The 10,689-nt window shown below is 32.5% G+C and overlaps 1 pseudogene; it reads left to right on the plus strand.

Annotated features, from left to right (window-relative positions):
* The first annotated feature begins 1,266 nt into the window (after nt 1–1,266).
* LOC149193223 (putative UPF0481 protein At3g02645 pseudogene) lies at nt 1,267–3,327 on the plus strand (annotated as a pseudogene).
* The last annotated feature ends 7,362 nt before the right edge of the window (nt 3,328–10,689 follow it).

The following is a 10,689-nucleotide window of genomic DNA, read 5'->3' on the forward strand; positions in this document are numbered from 1 at the left end:
TATATGGAGGTAATATTAAGTTTGTTATGGATGAGATTACTGTAAATTCATTTTAAATACTAAAATTCTAGAGAGTAGAGTTGGTGATGGGACTTGTTTTCATATTGATTGTATACTACTATATTATGGGGTATGGGTGACGCTTCTAGAGATTTAAATACAAGTGAGACCACTGCAAATTGAAAATTATATTTTAAATAGAAAAATAATCATTTCAAAATATAAATATGTTAAAAAGTAATTAGAAATTAAAAAAGGTTATAAAGTAATTAAAGGTAAACAAATGTGTGAAATGTAGATAAATTATTTAAAAATCTATATTAACTCATATTTATATATAAAAGAAATTCAAATTTTACAATTAAAATTTTTATTTGACCCTATATATATTTTATTTAGCATTAAAAAAATAATCAAAAACCTAACATAATTTAAAAAATCGATATATATGACAAAAAAATTTAGGTTTAAATCACATGATAATACATTTGTGGACGCTTTTTGAACCAACTAGTGTGGTTCAAAACGCTTGGATAAATGTACTATCATGTGATTTAACCTGAATATATTTTTTTTTTTTCTGAAACTTGATATAGATCACAGAAACCTAGATTCAACAACTTAATATATATATAATATTATTTAAACACTCCAAAAAAATTGCAAAGTAAATTTTTTTATCTGATGTAACTCAAGTAATTCATGTTCGATCGGTACTTATTAATCTATGCTGGTTTAAAAAAACCTGTGTGGCATCTAGCCAAATGTCCATTGCAGCCCCGCAGCTTCTCCTTGTAGAGTCCCTTGATGTTCTCCTTAAATCGAAACGAACTTGGCAATGTCCTCTATCTTCGAACCTAGATTCAACACCCACTGAGTCGACGTGAACATCCACTTCACGAACTTGTCATTGAATCAGGTGGAGAAATTGAATGATGGATAATATCAAATGCGTCACTGACCTTTCTTCTGAAACAGCCTATAAGTTTTCTGCGCCTACAGCATGTGTATGAGTCATAACAACCATTTCATACAGTATTTGTGTTAGTCATAACAACCATTTCATATAGTATTTGTATTAGTCATAACAACCATTTCATTCCGTACTTGTATTAGTCATACGCAGACACGGAAATGTTGTAAGAAGGGCTTACCCGCTACCCCCAGTCGGAAGGGTTTACCCGCCACTACCTTCGAGCTCACGTGCGTTTAACCTCTATATATAAGCCTTCGCAGTCATTCAACTGTCACAAATATTCTGAACTTTTCTCCTTTCTTTTGTCATAAATATTTTCCAACATTTATCGACGATTTTTTGTGTGGCTCCTTGTCTGCGACCCTGAAACATGGAAAGCAGCACTAATCTTGTTCAAACCAATATCGACGAGAATGGTTGGGTTATTCAAATTAAGGAAAGTCTCGATGTTCTGCAACAACAAGAAGACGAGGACGAGTTCTGTGCGTCCGTGTTTAATGTGCCCAAAGAGTTATTGGCACTGAAGCCCGAAGCGTACATTCCTCAATCGGTTTCTATCGGCCCCTATCACCACTGGAGATCTGAGCTCTATGAGATGGAGCGCTATAAACTGGCAGCAGTTCAGAGATTTGAGAAAAGAATCAACAAACGAGGCAAGTTTCGGTCCGTTGTTGTGGAGGAGTTTAAGAAGTACGACCTGCAAATCCGGAGTTGCTATCACAAGTTCATTGATTATAAGGAAGAAACCTTGGCGTTGCTCATGGCTCTGGACGCCGTCTTTCTTCTTGAATGTTTGCAGTTTTATGTCAGACACACCAACACAGCACCGGACGCGGATTTCAAGCAGCTGGGACGAGTCTTGGATCTGAGTGGCACCAGCGCCGCCCATAATTCCATTATCAGAGATCTGATGATGCTGGAAAATCAATTGCCGCTGTTTCTATTGCAAAAGCTTTTGGAATTGCAGATGGGTTCTAAAGTCAAGGGAGAGGAGAGGCTCTCCAGACTGCTAAGGCTTGTTTGCCAAGAATTGTCTCCTTTCAATTTGCCTGACAACTCGAATTTTTATATAAACGAAAGAGGGCACATCCTAGAGGTGCTGTACTACGCCATCGTCCCTAATGTTTCCAACATTAATCAAGATCCAATTTCAACCGATGAAGAAGGGAGCGAGTCGCTTGATGATGAAGTAGACATTTCGACCGTTAGAAAAACCTTCGGTGCTTTGTTTTGGAAGGCTCTCTCCTCTCTCAATGTTCGCCCTCTTCGATTTCTCGGGGAATTGCATCAGCGAGCACGGAACCTAAAACCATTTACTGGTTTGGTCAAGAAGCATACAATCAAATCTGAGACGACGAAAGGAGGGGAGGGGAAGCGAGAAGAATCTGTCGTTAAGATCATAGCACCCAAGCGACACGAACCGGCTATTCCAACCGTGGCCGATTTGCACTCTGCGGGTGTCAAATTCGTCCCTACTGATGGCGACCTGTCCACCGTACACTTTGAGAAAACCAGTGCCACGCTTTACCTGCCCAGAATAAGGATGGATCGCAGCACAGAGGTAATCTTGAGAAATCTGGTGGCATTTGAAGCTTCGGCGGCGCCCGGTGCAATGGTTTTCACACGTTACACCGATTTCATGAACGGGATAATCGATCGCGCAGAAGATGTAAAATTGTTGAGAGAGAACGGAATTATCTCCAACCATCTGAAAGGCGACAGGGAGATCGCAAACCTCTGGAACAGTATGGGTAAGTGTGTTAATCACACAAAAGTTGAATTTCTTGACAAAGTCATAGAGGATGTCAATACATATTATTACAGAAAATGGAAAGTTGTGGCGGTCAAGTTTGTGAAGAAACATATATTCGGCTCCTGGCAATTCCTTACTCTGGTAGCTGCAGTGATACTTTTAGCCCTTTCTTGCATGCAGTCCTTCTGCTCTGTGTATGATTGCAAGAGCTGGTTACACGAATCCAGTCTCTACGAAGACTGCGGAGGAGATTAATAGAGATAAGAACCAGAGTGCAATGTGTGGTTCAAACATACTGTTAACCTGTGAAAACTGCAAAGCAATCTAATCCAGACGAACACTACCACTTCCGCTTGGTTGGTTCTCTGTGATATGGTTAGATATGGGTGTCGCTGGGATTCTAAAGCCTCACCTCTCTGTAATTTTTTGTTAAATAGGGCATTGAACAGTCAAGACTATAAAACCAGGGAATTCCATGGAAATTTTCAATGTATACTTAAACCTTGGAACCTGGTATTGTATAGTGAGGTGCTGCTGTACATTTATTAAGATTTTTGAAATCTATTATTTATAAAATTTATTATTATTATTTTAGTTTTAGATTTTTGAAATCTATTATTTATAAAATTTATTATTATTATTTTATTTTATTAAAACTAAAATATTAGCTTAATTTTTCATCATTTTGTATTTCTCAGTTTTATCACTATCATAAAAGATATGTTTACTCTATACAGTGATTTTTTTTCTATTATTTCTATTTTCATAAATTATATTTTTCACAATATTTTCAACTTAAAATAACTTATTATTATATTAAAATTATAATTTAATAGATTTAATTATAAACAGTTATATATATTAATAAGAATAAATCATACACATATAAATATAAATATATGTATATTAATATAAATAATATTAGTTGATCATATTTTTTAATTTTTTATGTTGATATTTAATAATATAATATTTTATTAGTTGTTTTATTTTTATGATGAAATTTTTATCTTTATTATTTTTTTAAAAATATACCAATAATATATTTAACATTAAAATAAAATTGTTACCAAATACAATAAAATGATATTTTATTATCATTTTATGAACTTTCATCGTTAAAATTTAACGATGGCGCGGGACCTGCTGCTTGACTTTTAACATCTTACTTTTCGACCGTATGGAGTTACTTTTACTTTGCTGATATCATTGTTTTAATCTTATATAAATATGAAATCAAGACTTACAAATTTACATATATTCAATATGCACGTAAAATTTATATAGTTAAAATTCATTATCAGTCAAATATTTGAATAGCATAAATTTAAATAGCGCAAAATTATCAATATTTAGTATTGAGTTTTTTTATATAAATTGATATATAATTTAGAAGAAGCATAAATTTTAATGACATAAATAATCATTAATTTTTTTTTTTTTTAGATTTTTGGAATAGTATTGTGAAAGTATCTGATTTTTCTAATATTTTGGATGTGACTGGTTTAATATTTCAGATAAGATCTTTATTCATCATCAAAAACTAAAAAAAAATATCATTTATACACGATACTATTTCGAAAATCTCTAACAATATAATTTTTTTTTGGAAATTTCCAATCAATCATCAACTTTCACATAAAATTTATATTATTCTTATCATTTATCACCTTATAGGGATGAAAATAGCATAAATCCATCGTAATTATTTTTTAAATTACATTAATTTTAAATTATTTAAATATATTAAATAATACTTTTTTAAATAAATAAATTATTTAAAAAATAGAATGCTAAAGAATTTGTTTAAATTTAAAATTCAATCAATATTTTCTATAATTTTTGTTATTTATTAAAATTTATTATGGTGCTTTTATATATGTCTATATAATTACCAACTATTTTCTTATATATATTTTTGGAAATCTAATAACAAGTTATTGGTGTGATAAAGTTGATAAGATAAATCATTGCTAATTTTTAATTAAAAAAATTAGAAGTATATATCATATAAATAAATATGAGAAACCGTTTTATCTTTCTAAATTTGATCTTAAAATATTTTAGAGACAATTCCTTATTTTGAAACACTAAAAAAATAATATGATTGCAATTCATATTTTAAGAAGCCGTATGAATAAGTGTTGTTGTGCAACATTCAAACCCTGAATTTTTTGGAATATTTAATGTTTGTGCTTAAACAACTTGCAATAGGGAAAGTTAAAGATATCAAATAGTATCAAATAAGAATCATAAAATTTAGAGGTCATTTCCTAATCTCTTACATTCATAAGTTCTTGAAATTTGGAATCAAGTAAGGTTTCCCTAAACCACAGTCTCAAAACCTCATTACTGATATATTCAAAAGTGTGGATAAAAGCAACCTCTCAAGTTATAGGACCATTATGAATAACTCTCTTTTATCCAAGTTATCTAGAATTCTTTTGTAAAGGAAGAATCATTAATATATGCTTAGAAAGTCATAAAAAAGAGATAAATGATAAGCACGTTGTAGAAGATTCAATTCAATCATGGATTACTTAGTTATTCTTGGGATCACCATATGCTAATGTCATAATAACGAAACTAATCAGTTGTGTTGTTTCATTGACATAAGTAAATTTCTTGACATGATGTCTAGAAATAAATTTTGGAATAGATTACAAGAGTTAAATGTTCAATTTGAATTAAGAGATGATGTGAAAAGATTGTCTGAGGATTTTATTGCTATAACAACACTAACTATTGGTTGGAAGAAATTGTAATATTCCCAACAAAAATATTTAGAATAGAAATGGAAATAACATTTAATATTTCAAATGAAGTAATCAAAATAGAGAACACACTCTTAGCAAGAGCAAAAATATAATATTTTTATTATTAAGAATACATTGTTCACTCTCCTCTTTGAGGGAGAAGCTTGTGATAGAGAAAAGCTCGGTTACAATAATCCCCAAAGACATATTTTACAATGCTTCTACTTCTATATATACTATTTTCTACCATCCGATAACATTCTAGAGGAGGAATTTTCTAGCAAGTAGAACCTTCTAATAATTGCTCTTACAATAGTTGTGTTCACACTACTACCAGTCTTATTTACTAATGATTGTCATTATTACATGATGATATAGTAATATTTCTATAAGGATTAGGGAGGCTATGACCTTAACATGCCTTCCTAAGTAGAGAATGACCTTGTCCTCAAGGATTCAGATATGGAAATTGTTATGGAATATCGACAGGCTCCTGAGTGGCATCCTTAGGTGGTATACCATTCCATTGTATTAAAAATTTTTGAATGGTCTGCTAATGGAGACAAATATCATGGTGGTCAACGATAAATTCTGGTTGTACCTAAATGGAACCTTCTTCATCCAATTCTAGTAGATTGGATTGGACAATACAATTAAATGAAACTACTTTCTTTTAGGAAACAAAAAAACTAGATGCATCTTAAAGTGGTTGGGAAGTTGTAATTTATAAACCATAAGCCCAATACACTAGAGTATTGTGTAGGGGTCGTAAAAATTTTGGAGTGGGTTTTTGGTGGTGTTCAACTTTAAGGGAAGTTTGCTTTTATGGTTGTAGATGAAGAAACACTTGATCGTCTTCAAAAAAATGGAATTTGGAGCAATGTTGATCAACATGTTGCTTCATAACATGGTTCTAAGCCATGGAAGAATTATCTTTGAGACTTCATAGAATTTCAACCTAAGCTTTAATGGTTTTGTACACCTTTTGTACCTTTGAGGCACCAAGTAGGTAAGACGAGACTGATGGTGACTTTTGACTATAAACTACCTTAAAGGGATTCATATGTGTGGCACCATGAAAAGTTTCATTTTACCACCGTTCAATGAGAGGTAACCACTGAACCTATTGAGATTGTCATTTGGATGTGAAACACTGCAAATAAGCTTCCAAGAACTTGTTGATATTAGCTATAAGACCAATATTTTGGGGATGACAAGAAGTGCTAAGATGCAATTGGGTGCCTTGGAGCTGAAATAATTTTTGCTAGAAGTTACTAGTAAAACAAGATCACAATCAATGGAAAGAAATTATGGCATCCCATGTAATTTCAAGATATTATCCATGAAAACTTGGACCACTATGGAATATTTAAAAGGATGTTTTAGGAAACATAAATCAGCATATTTTCAAAGTCTATCAACCATCACCAACATTACTGATTTATTATTAGATTTTGGTAGACCAACAATAAAGTCAATAGATATATTGATCCATACAACAAGTGGCATAGGTAAAGGTTGTTGTTTACTTGGAATGTTCACTATTTTAGCCTTGTTTTGTTGGCAAGTGTAACATTTAACCATGAAAGTAAAAATATCATTTTTCATAACATCCTAGAAAAATGAGTGTTTGATCTTTTCATATGTGTTATGAAATCTTGAATATCTTAATGTTGGTTAAGCATGGAGTTCTAAAAGCAGTATTGATTTAAGAGTGGATTGTAGGGTAAAATATAGATGGTCATTATATTGGAGCTTCTATTTTTTCCAAGTGAATCTAGGAAATGCTTGAGAATCCTACTAAAGTTGGTGGATTAGTTTGGAAGTCTTAGAATATTGTAACCATTCATGGTGAACTATTATCAACCAATCAACTATAGTGGAAGATAGGGAAAAATGGGACCCTTCCTTTACATATTTTCTAAATAGAGCATATCGGACCACATTCTACATTTGCTTCTTATATATGGTCTTATAATCATTGCTGAGAATTTTTGTGACCTCTCTAGTGATGAAAGTTTCCACTCCAAAAATAATTTGAGACTAAGATGATCCATTTTAATCTAGAAATGTTTCCTAAGTATGAGCACTAGATATTGAAAATATACAAAATGGATATCATTTCCTTTTACAAGTGGATCTTCCCAAGTGTTTCTCCAAGAGTTGTTTATTAGTAAAGGCAAAGGGGTAGCCTTCTTGCATCGGAATTGCATGAATTCCTTTATTGAAAACATTACACTTCATAACAAAATCATTTATGAAGTTAGGTAGGGCTAGAAATAGTCTCTAGAGTGTTGCAAATAACATATTTAAAAGGTTGAAAGGCATGATAAATTAACTCATTCCAATTAAAAGAATTTTTCTTAAATAAAGTAGTAAGTAGGGATGAAATTTTTCAATAGTTATGGACAAACTTTCTGTAGTAGGTTGTTAAGCCTAGGAAGCCCCATAAGCATTTAAGAGTCTTAGTTCGAGGACAATCCTTCATATCTTATATTTTCTTGGGGTCCACTTTTGCATCATCCTTACTAAGGCCACAAAGCACATTTCGACCTTTTGAGAAAAAAAAGACAATGAGAAAGTAACTGTAATACCTTACCCACATGGGTGATATGGGCTTGCCATGTTTTATCATAAATGATGATGTCATTAAAGAAGGATAGGACCCTCTAGCAAAGGTTTTTATGGAAGCTTCTATAAAAGAAGGGTTGAAACACTACAAGGAAAAGACCCTCTAGCAAAGGCTTTTGCAGAAGCCTCTATAAAAGTAGCCCAAAAATCCACTTGTAGTAGAGGCCACTAGTGCATTTGGTTGGGAAGATCTTTTAGCAGTTGTTTTTTAACGGTGTATCTCTAATACACTAATGCACCAGTTTGTTACTATACATATATGCATCGATACCTAATAGCATATGGTGCATTGTGGCAGATTTATTTTTTATAAAAAATAATGGTGTGCTAAGTACAAAAAAATCACACTAGTGTGTATAATACTCGATAACATCAAAAAAGGCTTAAATTTATAAAAAATGTCAGTCGTAAAGTTCATTTTGCCCAGTCTAGTGCTATACTCTGACAACAACCCAGTGCTAAACCAATACACTAACGTCCCGATGCATACACAATATAGTGCATTGTTGTGGAGTTTTTAACTTAAAAATAGTGTTGTGCCTATTATATTATAAGCACTGGTGCTGTTAAGTGAACTAAAATCCCCGGTTCTTAATAGAGAGTAGTGCACCATCGAAGCTTTATTTTTTATATAAATAAAAACAATGGTGCACCACATATATATGATGCACTGATACCTACGCTACTTGATAGCACCAGACCAAGCTTAAATTTAAAAAAATTTGGTCGTAAAATTATTTTCGTCCTTTTGGTGATATATTCCCATGAGGCACCAATGTTGTTCATGTATTTAAACACTTTGGTGTGTAACAACCAAGGCATCGATGCTTATACTACTCGATAGCACTGGAAAAAGGTTAAATTAGAAAAAGTGTCGATTGTAAAATTATTTTTACCATTTCGGTGTTATTTTCTGTGACACACGAGTTTTATTCATATATTCAAACACCTCAGCGCATACATACTAATACCACCGATATAGGGCCTTTATTTTTTTATTTTTTAAAGTAGTGCACTTGGAAATAGTATGCACTAGAATAGGGTTAAATTAAAAAAGCCTACCAGCCATAAATTTCATTTTACCATTTGCAATCCTATAGAGCTCTCAAGCACCAATGCTACTCTTTCATCACTCAAGTTCCCTGTCGTCAGTGCTTCTCTTGCTCACCATCCTTTCGTCTCGTACTCAATGCGTGGATTTTGAATTTTCTCAAATGCTGGTGATTTTTATTTATTTATTTACGTGTCAACTATGCCTCCCTCACGAGAAAATGTCCATGTAATGTTTATGTTTCTCTCTAATTTAATTTTCTTGTGGATTAGAATTATAAATTAGGTCTAAAAATCCATTGTATTTTATATTTTATTTCCTGCACAATGTGTTCGATAGGTTCAACTTCCGCCAGTAGCAGTGCACCTTGTAAATTTACAAGGTGCACTGTAATTCAGTGCATGACCTTAACACACTACAATGTTGTTAGTGCATTTGGTAAATTAAAACGCACCAAAGAAAGCTATAATTTTTACGTCAATGCATATGGTAAATGTTACTCCCAATGCATTTATATTTACCAAATGCATCGCATGCATAATATTAAAAAAATATAGCTCCGTGAGTTCAATAACCTGAACATCCCATTTCAGTGGGAAAAGGTACGCACCGGTACACAATGTTGTCTTGAAGCACCACATTGAAAATAAAAATAACCAATGTGTTTGTATGTAGGTAATGTCTATGTTTCTCTCTAATTTATTTTTCTAGTAGATTAGAATTACAAATTAGGTCGAATAATCTATTATTTTTATTTTTATTTTTCCTGTGTTGTGTGTTCGACAGGTTCGACTACAATTGATAACGGTGCACCCTAAAAATTTATAGGGTGCACCGTTTTATGGTGCATGACTTTAACACACTGCAGTTTTGTTTGTGTGTTTGGTAAATTAAAACGCACCAGGAAAAGCTATAATTATTACATTAGTCAATATGGTAAAAGTTACTTCCAATGAATTTATATTTATCAAACACACCACATGGATAGTAATAAAAAAATATCTCGGTGTGTTTGATAACCTGAACATGCTATTTCGGTGTGAAAACTTTATACGTAGGCAACGGTGCACAATGTTGTCTTGACGCACCACTTTGAAAATAAAAATAACCAATATGTTTGTATGTATGCAAACAAAAAACGGTGCATCATCTTGATGTACACACCATGGCTGGTTCTTTCTTGTTTGGTGGCACACCAGTTCCGGTTCATTTATGTTTTTTGGTGCACCAAAGAACCTTTTTTTTTAATTGAAAGTTATATGTCTATATTTATAAATATATTTTTCATTAAATAAAAAAAATTATGTTTTATGTATGAGGTTGATGTATTTTATATGTCAATCATGTAGTAGAGACGTCAATAGAGGGAGCAACAACAGGGGTAGGAGAAAATTGCAGGCCAATACAATATGGTCCTTCATGGGAGGCACGAGAGAGGGAGAGAGATTGATCCATCGGTGGAATGTCCACCAACGATATTTATGTGTTGATCCTAGCATGTGGTATGAACCCTCTGAGTAGG

The sequence above is a fragment of the Pinus tabuliformis genome, chromosome 2_2 (assembly GCF_031772625.1).
Source record: "Pinus tabuliformis cultivar Carrire ecotype Pingquan chromosome 2_2, CPIR1, whole genome shotgun sequence".
In the NCBI taxonomy this organism is placed as follows: domain Eukaryota; kingdom Viridiplantae; phylum Streptophyta; class Pinopsida; order Pinales; family Pinaceae; genus Pinus; species Pinus tabuliformis.